This window comes from Vanacampus margaritifer, chromosome 1 (genome assembly GCF_051991255.1).
Source record: "Vanacampus margaritifer isolate UIUO_Vmar chromosome 1, RoL_Vmar_1.0, whole genome shotgun sequence".
Taxonomy (NCBI): domain Eukaryota; kingdom Metazoa; phylum Chordata; class Actinopteri; order Syngnathiformes; family Syngnathidae; genus Vanacampus; species Vanacampus margaritifer.
In genome coordinates, this window is record NC_135432.1 from 65,149,363 (window position 1) to 65,162,310 (window position 12,948).

Genomic DNA, 12,948 nt, shown 5'->3' on the forward strand with positions numbered 1-12,948 from the left:
AAAAAAAAAAAAAAAAGGAGCAGCAGTCGTGCGTAAAAACCAAACTCCAGTTTGAAAAAAAAAATCAGATAGAGGTCTTTTTTTTTATTATTCTTCTAGAGTCCCATAGGCATCATTGTGATCGTTTTCACTGTCAGTTTTTGTTTTTAATAACAAAAGTCATGCGTCAAAGTAAACTCTCGTTCACATCGATTGAGAAAAAAACAAAAACGTTTCTACACATTCCAAATATAAAACTGCGCTCGTCTCAACAGGAAATCTGGGAAGCCAAAATCCTAATTCGTGTAAGGATGTTTTTTGTTTTTCTTTCAATGACAACTGCGCGTAAAACCAAACCGAAGGGCACGTCGTCCTCGATATATCCAAATTAAAAGACTGTTTTAATAAACAACCCATCACCATCAGTTTCAAGGTTTTTAACCCAAACGCAAGCTCACAGAAAACGTGCCCAAATCAATTAAGAGAACCAAAAGATATTCCAAACACACGACTACTTCAGTCCCTAGAGGAAATCATCCCAAGGGATCTCGTCATCGTCATCTGACTCTTTTTCGACAATTTAAAAAGAGTAGCAATCGTAAAACCAAACTCCAGAACACAGAATGTGTCGAACAAGCCGAAGCCGTCCGTAAAACCAAAATAGTTGAACACGTCCGTTCACAGTGAAGATGGCAAGTCCATTTCAAGAGTCCCCAAATTGGTTTCAACTGAAATGTGTATTCCGGATGTTTCCATCAGAGTTTGGTGGTTTAATAATCCAACTAAAAAGCACCACAAGGGGAAACATGACATTTTAAAAGGTGAAAAAAAAATAGCCATAAATCGCTTTCAATAATCCACTAAAGCCACAAAAAGACCTCGGGGGGGAGAAAAAGTGAGTCTTTTCCAAAAGTCATCCAAACACAACAACAGCAAACGTGAAAATAAATACGATGCGAGGGAAAGGAGGAGACACTTTGATCCAAGCCACGAGCACCACGTGAGTGCGACGCATCGTTAGCATGTAGCATGTAGCATGCGTTGGGGATAAACAGTCAAAAGAAGATGAATGAAGTGTTGTTCTCTGCGCGCTGCGCGTCCAGCATGTGCTTGTTTGGGGACGGGTGCACCAAAACAATATGAATCAGGTGAGCATGTGGGGGGGAGGGGTTGACTATGATAACAGCGCAGCGACGCCACCTGCAGGCCACTCTGCGCAGTGATCAATAAAAGCAGTTTGTTTACACTGCGTTGCTTCGCTCGACGATTTAGAAATAATCTACGGTGACCATGAATTGCAAATCACAAAAAAAAATAACTCAACACAACAGCAAAACGCAACAAAAATAGGCTAAACAACATAACAAAGTAAACACAACGGTAAATTAAAAAAAAAAATCCACATAAATGGCAAAAAAACCCCACAAAACTAAACACATTTGCTGTTTGTTTAGTTTATAGTTGTTTTGGTTTTCTTTCTGTGTTAGTTTTCTTTGCACGTGCCTGCGTTTTTTAGATTTTGAGGCTTTTTGTTTTATCATTCAAATTCAGAAAGGTTGTTTTTGCTGTGTGTCAAATTTACAAAATGGTTCCTTTCACTTTACGGGGACTTTAACTCATTCACTGCCATTGACGGTTATAGACGTCAAAAATTAATTTGAGCTATTTCTATTAGTTTGACATTTTTTCCCAATTTTGTTAAGAAGAGTATCAAAACCTAGAATTTTTTTATTGTACATTTAGAACAGATATAAAATTTGTGATTAATCGTGAGTTAACGGCCCTAATTTTTAGCAATCTTTTCTTTTCTCTTCTTTTAAATCGCGTCAGGCGATTACAATTTTTAATTGTAATTAATCGCATTACTTCAATAGTTAACTCATTATTAATCACAAATTTTATATCTGTTCTAAATGTACAAAAAAAAATTCTAGGATTTCATACTCTTGTTAATAAAAGTGGGGAAAAATGTTAAAATAATAGCAATAATTTAAATGAATTTTTGACGTCTATAGCCGTCAATGGCAGTGAATCAGGCGATTACAATTTTTAATTGTAATTAATCGCATTACTTCAATAGTTAACTCATTATTAATCACAAATTTTATATCTGTTGTAAATGTACAAAAAAAAATTCTAGGATTTCATACTCTTGTTAATAAAAATGGGGAAAAATGTTAAACTAATAGAAATAATTCAAATGAATTTTTGACGTCTATAGCCGTCAATGGCAGTGAATGAGTTAAATTCACCTTTGTTCACACTCAAGCTGCCAATGTGCTTGCAAACTCGCATCCTACTCACGGGCTGCTTATTTGCACATATACACAGATGAATACTTTGTGTCTACACACACTTCCTCTTCCATCAACACAATACTGGACCGCTCTCGTGCAGTAGATTTTCCAATAAGGAGTGAATCCCATGAGCAATAGGGAGGATACCCATTTTATTGTCGAATGGGTTCATTATGCCTTAAGTATATATTGTTATCACTGCGGCCTTTGCACTGTTTACTGGTGGGCGTATTATATGTCTTTATGGGCCACACATAGTTGATGCACGGCGAGCAGGAAAGTCATACGCCACACGAGGAGGGGATTTATGATTATTATTTTTAAAAGGAGCCTTTTCGTCATATATTAGGTATGTAGCTTTCCAGAATGTTCTGTACTGTATTTGTGAATGTGTGTTTTGTGAGCAGTAATCCATCAGTCTGGTCACATAGTTAGTAGCGTTTATATCCACACACTAATGCCCTGTTAAAATATATAGTTGAAGCTACGCATCCATTTGTATTCAATGCGGCTTTATTCATTTGTGTGAATATAGTGGGCGTCAGTGTGTGTGTGTGTTTAGTTTGGAAATCATTTTGTCTGAAATATTGCTAAACACCGTGGATGTTTTTCAGGTTAAAGTTTAAGTTGAGTCTAATAAATAGGCCACTGTTTAGTGTTGTGCAGTACATAGCAATATACACACGGTGGCGCAAGAGAAGCAAAAACAGGATTTTATGACATGTAAGCTCAATGCAATATGGAGTATTTTTAGAATCAATATTGTGGTGGTAGTTTTCATCATCATCATCATCATCATCATCATCATAATATTTTGGAACACTCATGCAAGCTCGACTCGTACACAAAAAGCATGTTTTTATTCAAAGTTTCTGTAATTTTTTTAATTATAAGTGGATAGATGGAAGAATACAAATAATGCCCACAAAATGTTTTTTTTTTAAACTGTACAGTGTGATTATGTTATTATAACTTCTCTGGGTATAAAGGATTTATTTATTTTTATTTTTTTAATGAATAAAACAAATTACAGATGAATCCTAATAAGGAGTAGCAGTATATTATTGTAGTCTTCCCGAAGTTTAAAATTCTATTTCACTTACAGTAGGCTATAATGATTATCAAATTTATCATTATACAAATTAGCATAGCTTTTTAAGTCAGTTAAATGTAGGAATACGTTACTTAGTAGATTATAGTATTGGTCACTGTTCGTACCTTAGCTGACACATAAACATAAAAATCATAAGGCACACAATAACAGACTTTGTGGACAAAACAGACAGAGTTGAAGCTATGACATAATTAACGCAGGGCCAGTCTTCTCCTTTCTCATTGGCTCCTCCCAATTCCTCGGTATTTGACTCCCCGTAGGAATCACTCTTCTCTGATTGGCAGAGATTCCAAACCATCCCGCCTTCTCAGCTTTGATTGGCTACGAGTTTCTCACCCCTCCCCTTTGGAAAAATCTCTCGGAGTTGACTCTTTGCTGGTTGCCACACTTTTACTGATACCCGAAAGTGGAAGAACACCAGAGTTGCTCTTGTTGCTTTCTTTGCATTTAGCGTGACTTTTCTCAACAAGTGGACCGAAGCAAAGCAAACATGTGGACGTCACGTCCACCCAAAGAGCAGGTCGGTGACATTTCACTCGCTTTCTCGTTCCGAGGCGGTTGTTCTATTTGTGTCTTTGGGGGTGTCACTAAGGATCACTCAAAATGGACACCTTACCGCCCAAAATTCCTTGTTGTCATAATTGTTGAGTTGCTGCTCTTGATGTTGTTCTTATATTGGACGTGTGTCACACTTAGAAAGAGAGAGTTGTGTAAGATTCCACAGGTGTTCGCTCACACACGCACATGCACCCACCCACTCACACACACTGGGTAGTCGAAGTTGCGTGTGCACGCGTGTCATTCCCTGTTTCCTCCCCACAACAGCATCACCCCCAGCTACTTAATTTTTCTTCTTACCAGACGGGTTTGCTCAGTGTACAGTACTAGCGGGGTTAGCACGTCTGCCTCACAGTTCTGAGGATCAAGGTTCAAATTTGGAATTCCTCTGTGGAGTTAGCGTTGTTCTCCCCTGTGCTTGTATGTGTTTTTTCTTCCTCCCAAATTCCCCAAAACATCCATGCAAGTAATTAACATTAACTAAGTGACGTCTCGTAAGGTGCGAATGGTCGTTTGTCTATGTGTGCCCTGCGATTGGCTGGCGACCAGTCCACGGTGTCGAGAATGAGGGTACGCGATATAGACAAAATGGATGAACAGATATTTCTAGATGTGCAACGCTGGCATTTATGGATCATAACGTCAACTTGGGTTCAATGCATTCCAGATGTGAAACTGCAAACTGCATGCGGCATATTTCAGAGAGCTTTTCAACCACAACATTTCAGAGTTTTGACTGTACGCTGTCCAATGGAAGGCCGGAGAGGGAAGCGCGATGTAACCCTAAAATGATACGCTGGAGGTTGATCTAAAATTGAAAGTTATTCATAAGTTTTGCAGATGTGTGTAAACACAGGGTGCCAAATGTCCTGCAAGTATGAAGTATGCTGAAATAAGACAAACTATTACAGTGTCAGTAACAGCCTATCTGTGTAATATGACAAAATAAGACTACAATACAGCGAAATTACTCGCCGTTAGCATGTAGCATGTAGCTTGACAGGAATGAAGAGAGGGTAGGTGTTGATAAGAAATGTATGTCAGTTTAGCAGGTCGAGAAACGATTTTACGTTGATGCTACGTTTCGATTTTTCATTGGCTCTTTTTGGGTGACATTTATTCCAGAAGAAATGGTCTCAACAAGGGAAGTTGAAAGGTATAATATTTCGATATAAAAAGTTGTGCAGTCGCCAAACGCGTCTTGCTACCGTACCCCATAAACCAGATAGATAGAAGATGGGTGGGTGTTGTCACATGTACTTAAACACTTGCCAGAAATTCCTGCAGATCCTTTCATGTTGTTATCTTTGTGGTACGCTCCCTGACCAGTTTTTTCTTCCTTTTTTTTCATCCGTCTTGGATTGGAAGGACATCCAGCTTGAGAATGACTGTCTGTCTGTCCCATGGCATATTTTTGGAAAATCTTTTGCAACCTTTTCCTGAATGTTACGTTTTAAACATTTATGGAAGCTCAGTCCAGCATGGCAACAAAAATACCAGCAAAAGCCTACTAGAACATCCAAACTTTGTTTCGGGTTAATCAGAGGTAGTTTAAATGTGTGCTCACTGCCGTTTAATGTGTTTGAATGCGATCGGTTAATTCGTAACACATCCCCAGTTATACACTTATGCAACCACATTATTAGTTTATTTTTACTTTTCCTCTTGAAAATATATATATTTTTCCATTTTAGTTGTTAAGGTTATAGGTCATTAAAAGTTTCAATTGGTCTCATTTTTGTATACCACAAAAAAAACAAATTTAAACAAGAGTGTGCGTAGTTTTTATATCCACTACCAGGAATTTAAAATGACAAACTTTTTTAAGTGACCTTTATGAACTCATTCACTGCCATTGACGACTATAGACGTCAAAAATTCATGTGAACTATTTCTATTAGTTTAACATTTTTTTTTCCATTTCATTTACTTTTTTTATGATTTTACATTTATAACAGCCCCTTATTTTATTATTTATTTTTTTTAATTAGTCCCATCAGTCGATTCATTTTTTAAAAAAAAATTGTAATTAATCACTTGATTTCACTCATTAACTAACGATTAATCACAAATTTTATATCTGTTCTAAATTAAAAAAAAAAAAAAATCTAGGGTTTCATACTCTTCTTAGCAAAAGTGGGAACTAATAGAAATAGTTCAAATGAATTTTTGACGTCTAGAGCCGTCAATGGCAGTGAATGAGTTCAAACAGAGAGCTTTTCATACTCTCTGCTGTGTTCCCGGTAACCAGGGAGTATCCAAAAGTGGTGTGGAAACCAGTGCGTTGAATTTTGGCTCCCGCCCGGTCACGATGACATGAGCGAAGACCACAGCGACCAAAAAGATGCCCCCCCCCCCTTTCTCGCTGGCACAATGGCGCCTTGTGTTTGTGGCGCTACGGTGACGAGCATGACTGCTCCCTCGTTGTCGCTGGCGCCTCCTTGAGCGTCCCTGTCACCCCCCACCACCGCACCCGCCACCCTCTTTTTCCCGTGGATTAGATAATAGGCAGCTTTAGTGTGGGCAGAGAGAGAGGTGTCACAGACCTCCTCTCTTTCTTCCGTCTTCTCTAGTTGTACCATCTGCGCCACGAGGAGCTTGGCACCGCACGCTCTGTTAATGCTACATTGATGAGCTCTGCATTGCATGGATGGATCAATGTGTGATTGTGCCACTGTAAAAAAAAAAAAGCATACTAAGATCCTATCGACACACAGGACAGGTAGTAAGAGAAGTTTCCGCAAAGCACGTGCATTCAACGTCAACATTTGCTATAATCAATCAATCAATCAATCAATCAATTTATAAGTGTAAATAAATTATGTTTGTTTATACGAAGAAAGTAGAAAACCATACTTGAATTTATACATTTGCGCTTTTTATTTTTTTTTATTTTTAGAAAAAATAATTTTATACATTTTGTTTAGTCGGAAAGGAACTTAAATTAGTGTTTCAAATAATTTTATTTGTCTTAATAATTATTATTTTTTTTTTTACATGTTTACAAATTTTCTTGTTTGCTACCCAAAAATATATGAACGTTTGAATAATCATGATTTCAATTATTACCAAAATAATCGTGATTAATATATATTTTTTATTGCACATTCAGAACAGATATAACATTTGTTAATAATCGTGAGTTAACTATTACAGTCATGCAATTAATTACAATTAAAAAATTTAATCACCCGACGCCCCTCATTTTTAATAATCTTTTTTTTAATCGTGAGTTAACTAGTGAAGTCATGCGATTAATTACAATTAAAACATTTAATCACCTGACGCCCCTAATTTTTAATAATCTTTTCTTCTTAAAAAAAAAGATTTAAAAAAGAAAAGATTATTAAAAATAAGGGGTGTCAGGCAATTAAAATTTGTCATCGTAATTAATCGCATGACTTCACTAGTTAACCCACGATTTTATATTTGTTCTAAATATCCCCCCCAAAATTCTAGGTTTTCATACTCTTGTTAACAAAAGTGGAAACAAATGTTAAACTAATAGAAATAGTTCAAATGAATTTTTGACGTCTATAGCCGTCAATGGCAGTGAATGAGTTAAACAACTTTTCCAAGTGAATTCGGCCAAATGAGCCTCAAAAAAAGGCACGATACGTTACAAAGTCATTTCAGTCGCCACATCAAAATTCATCCAGCCAGTTCCTTCTTGGCATGTCTATCACAAGTAGACCCTCAAAAAAAAACCTCTCAGAAACCCGTACCAAAAAAGACCCAGCAAAACTGTTCTTTTGGTTCCAAGCGGCCATTTTAGAGTCATTTTTGCCATTTACGGAGTAGCGCTCCATTTTGTTGGCTCAGAAGTGAAGGGGCTTGGCACCCTTCAACCATCCTGAAGCAGTGGGACACAATCACATTGTGCACCTCAGTTGATATATAAACATTCTCCACCCGGCTTTTGGAAGAGAACAATCCCGCTGTTTCACATGCGGGGAGCTCCCAACTCCCAACCCTGGGCAGAATCCTCAGTTTTCATCACAGCGAGATACTGTAGATCAAAAGTATTGACATACGTGTGTTTTTTTTGTTGTTTTTTTAAAGCTCCAGGTCACCTTGATAGTGAGAAACTCCAGCCATGTCCACAAATTAGCCGTATATGGGGTCAAACTTCCACCTGGAGTTCACAAATTAATAACAGAAACAGCACGTTTTTAATAAAATGGCCTATTGTCATGTTGTCGTCGACATCAGACTCAGTCAGTTTTAGCCAATCAGAAGTCTGAAGAAAGTAATTTGTGGAAAAGGCAAAAATAAAGTCAGAAATGTCCGCATGGCCTAATTCAATTAAAATGATTAAAACTTAAATTAAATTAAAACTGGCATATTTTCAGGCTGTAGTGTCAAAGATGAGGCGATTCAAAATTTAAATCGGAAGGATTTGCATGACTTCAATAGTTAACTCGCGATTAATCACAAATTTTATATCTGTACTAAATGCACAATAAAACATTTTTTTCCCCAAGTTTTCATACTGTTGTTAACATAAAAGTGGAGGGAAAAAAGATAAACAAATAGAAATCTGGCGGCATCTTTTAGTCATTGATACAGTCATTTCATAATAATTCATAAAATTGCACTGTACTGTAAAAAACGAGTTTGATATTGATTTGTGTTGAGGTCATTTTTCTGCCACTAGATGGCATAATTGCATTTGTAAGACGGTGACCGCTTTACCATGAAGTGCACATTTTTAAAATTGTAAAACACAACTTGACCCCAGTCTCCATAAATATGCATTATTTTTACATTTATTACTGCAAAATTTTGCGTTGCAATTGGAATTCCCCCACTTCAGGCTTGCCAAGTCGGGGCGGTCATTAATCGCGTGTGAAAAAAAAAATTTGTGGCTTAAAAGGAACTTTAAATTAACTCAAAATTAATGTACTCATTTTGACACCCCTAATTTCCAGAAAAGACTTCACAAAATCGTGGAACTTTCATATTGGCTGCCAAAATTAAAATGAAATATGAACTATGACATTAGTTGTAAATGGTAATTATGGTCTCACTTAATAGTGGTTCTATCGGCGTATGTGTATCAATATGTTTGAAAGGGAGAGAAGCTTCATTCCCGGCATCCCGCCATCCTCCACACATCGTCTTCACCCACTCAACGTGCTTTTTTTTCTTCTTTCCTCCTCTCCTGGCTGACGAGATCCACCATGTGCGCATTTCAACTAAGTGACATTTAAGAGGTGTTGTTAATATTCATATGTCAAGCTGCTCGCTGGCTCTTTAAACATCACCATGGCAACGGGGCAGGAAGCAGGAAGTTACGGAAGTGAGCGATAACTCAAATTCATCTCTCCCGTTGGCCCTGATGTACGTCCAGGTTGCACAAGTGCACTTTTTATTTTTTTATTTTTTTTACATGTAAACACTGAGACCTCTTCCGGCATTCCAGCACCCCCTGGAGTTGACCTCTGGGCGGGGCTGGCCGACGGGAGGTCACGGTTATTCTTAGACCCGGGAGATAACGCAGCGCTGTCATAGATCATTGCGCCGAAACTAGGAGTGCATTTGCCTCCCTCTCTTTTAAGCCAATCAATCAAAGGAGGTCGAACCCCGCAAAGACGGTCATCCTGATCGATCCATGCAAACGTTATGCGCTTCCTCATATTTCTAGTTATCTAGTTACACAGATGTTACTCTTTAATCTTGACTGGCTTCGTTGTTCTCCTGCACAAAAACATTGAGGAGTAGCACATGCCTCGACTGTCCAGCATTGTGATAAACGTCAGCTTGTGTCACTCAAAGTGATTATTTCATGCTTGACACGCGCTTTTCAGGGAAAGTCCATAAAAAAAGATGGCAAACAAGGAAACAATACAACTAAGGACAATTGCTGCAGCTAGTACTACCTAACTACTGCTACCGACTGCCAACATTTACTAACAAGTACTAACAACTGCTAGCATCGGCAACAATTGCAAATAACGACTAACACCTGCTAACAACAACAGTGGCTACAATAACTGCTAACAACTGCTGCTAGCAGTTGTTAGCAACACGTAACAATACGACAATTTCTAACAAATGGTAAAAAAAAAAAGCTAAATAATTGGAACAACAATTACTACTACTACTGCTCACACAACTATTAACAACAATTGCAAACAAACTGATAACGACGACTAATACCTGCCAACAAGTTCTAATAAAATAACTGCTAACTACTACAACTAATTGCTAACAGCGAATTGAGAGATTTTTAAAGAGCTACTAACAACCGCCAATACCGTAACTGCTAACAACAACAACTACTGTAACAACTGTGACTACATCACCTTGCTAATTGCTAACAATTTAGCGTACAATGCTTTCCAGCTACTGCTAACATTAACTGTCAAAAAAAAAAAGCTGCTTGCTGACCGCTAAATACGAACTACTAACAACTACTGCTGACATCTATTAACAATTGCAAACAATTAATAACTGCTAACTACTACAACTAATTGCTAACAGCGAATTGAGAGATTTTTAAAGAGCTACTAACAACCGCCAATACCGTAACTGCTAACAACAACAACTACTGTAACAACTGTGACTACATCACCTTGCTAATTGCTAACAATTTAGCGTACAATGCTTTCCAGCTACTGCTAACATTAACTGCCAAAAAAAGCTGCTTGCTGACCGCTAAATACGAACTACTAACAACTACTGCTGACATCTATTAACAATTGCAAACAATTAATAACTGCTAACTACTACAACTAATTGCTAACAGCGAATTGAGAGATTTTTAAAGAGCTACTAACAACTGCCAATACCGCAACTGCTAACAACAACAACTACTGTAACAACTGTGACTACATCACCTTGCTAATTGCTAACAATTTAGCGTACAATGCTTTCCAGCTACTGCTAACATTAACTGTCAAAAAAAAAAGCTGCTTGCTGACCGCTAAATACGAACTACTAACAACTACTGCTGACATCTATTAACAATTGCAAACAATTAATAACTGCTAACTACTACAACTAATTGCTAACAGCGAATTGAGAGATTTTTAAAGAGCTACTAACAACCGCCAATACCGTAACTGCTAACAACAACAACTACTGTAACAACTGTGACTACATCACCTTGCTAATTGCTAACAATTTAGCGTACAATGCTTTCCAGCTACTGCTAACATTAACTGCCAAAAAAAAGCTGCTTGCTGACCGCTAAATACGAACTACTAACAACTACTGCTGACATCTATTAACAATTGCAAACAATTAATAACTGCTAACTACTACAACTAATTGCTAACAGCGAATTGAGAGATTTTTAAAGAGCTACTAACAACTGCCAATACCGCAACTGCTAACAACAACAACTACTGTAACAACTGTGACTACTTCACCTTGCTAATTGCTAACAATTTAGCGTACAATGCTTTCCAGCTACTGCTAACATTAACTGTCAAAAAAAAAAGCTGCTTGCTGACCGCTAAATACGAACTACTAACAACTACTGCTGACATCTATTAACAATTGCAAACAATTAATAACTGCTAACTACTACAACTAATTGCTAACAGCGAATTGAGAGATTTTTAAAGAGCTACTAACAACTGCCAATACCGCAACTGCTAACAACAACAACTACTGGAACAACTGTGACTACATCGCCTTGCTAATTGCTAACAATTTAGCTTACAATGCTTTCCAGCTACTGCTAACATTAACTGCCAAAAAAAAGCTGCTTGCTGACCGTTCAATACGAACTACTAACAACTACTGCTGACATCTATTAACAACTATTAACTAGTACTACCATCCCCAGGCAACAAACGGCTGCTACACCTGCAAACGACAACTAGTATTACTAACACCTGCCGTTAACTGTAATAACTGCTAACAACAACCGATTGTAGCGTTTTCAAACGATTACAAACAACCGTTAACAACTGCTTCTACAAGCGCTAATATCTACTACAACTGCTAACAACAATCATGAACAACTGCTAGCACCAACTACTAACCACAATTTTTACTAAAAGAACAACTGCTACTGCTAGCGGTAGCATTTATTGTTACCTGTTGGCCTTAAACACATTTGATGAGCGAATGTTGCATTCGACTGAGTGGCTGAATGAAAACGCCGAGCCCGCCTCGACTGCCGGCGACTCTTCAGATGGTCGGTGTGAACGTGCCTCAACGTGTCCGGAAGTCGGGAATGTTTACTGTCAAGCTGTTATTTGTTGCCGTTTTCTCTTGTGTGACATTCACGGGCATTTGGAGCCAATTCTTGGCCTATTTGGTTGCATTATTATAAGAGAAGATGAATATTTGGCCACTCGTCTAACGTGCGTGTTAAAATATTTTAAATGATTACTGTCGTTACGGAAATGATTGTGTCATTACTTAGGAATGACTCATTAACTTTAAATGTCCAGAAACATCACACCTTGCCTTAACATTTAAAAGACTTCACCCTCTTTTGTCTCTTTTGTTCCTGTAAATGAGACTGACACTTAATATCCTCCCGTTTTCATGCTACTTTTCCCATGAATCTCATGTGTTAAAATGGAGTTTGTGGTGTCTGTTTTACAGACAAAAGTATCGGAAGACACGTCAGGATCAATTCTTCTACGACTACTACGATCGCTCGATGCTTAATCGAAGCAACGGACAGTAATGATTGACTTGAATGAATGATATAAGAGATAACAGGGGAAGTGAAATGCTTCACTCTCACATACACACATTCCAGTCAGGACTGTCTTGAAAAAACACTTCAATATTCTTTTCAGATGTCTTTTTTCCCCCTCCCGTTGCCGAGTCAACTGCTTTTCTGTCTTTTATTAATTGAGTAACGCCAACGTGGGGACGCCTCGGATGACTTTGCATGTTGGATTCTGTAATGTGCATTTCCTTTCAGGCAGTGTTTGAGGGTGAAAACCGGTTCGGCAAGTTGGAGATGCTGTTTGATCAAATTGGTGTCTGCGTGCTTTGTAATCATTTGCTAATATGAACATGAACTGA

At 37.8% G+C, this 12,948-nt stretch overlaps 1 protein-coding gene across 2 annotated transcripts in view; it reads left to right on the plus strand.

Annotated features, from left to right (window-relative positions):
- The first annotated feature begins 2,550 nt into the window (after nt 1-2,550).
- Nucleotides 2,551-12,948, plus strand: part of pld1a (phospholipase D1a) — a 33,768-nt gene continuing 23,370 nt past the window's right edge. The window contains exon 1 of one of the 2 annotated variants that reach the window (XM_077561898.1): nt 2,551-2,625. The gene's annotated coding sequence lies outside the window, so the exon portion shown is untranslated. Of the gene's footprint in view, nt 2,626-3,763; nt 3,911-12,948 lie in introns of those variants that run through there. The other variant, XM_077561890.1, reaches the window with a different exon arrangement.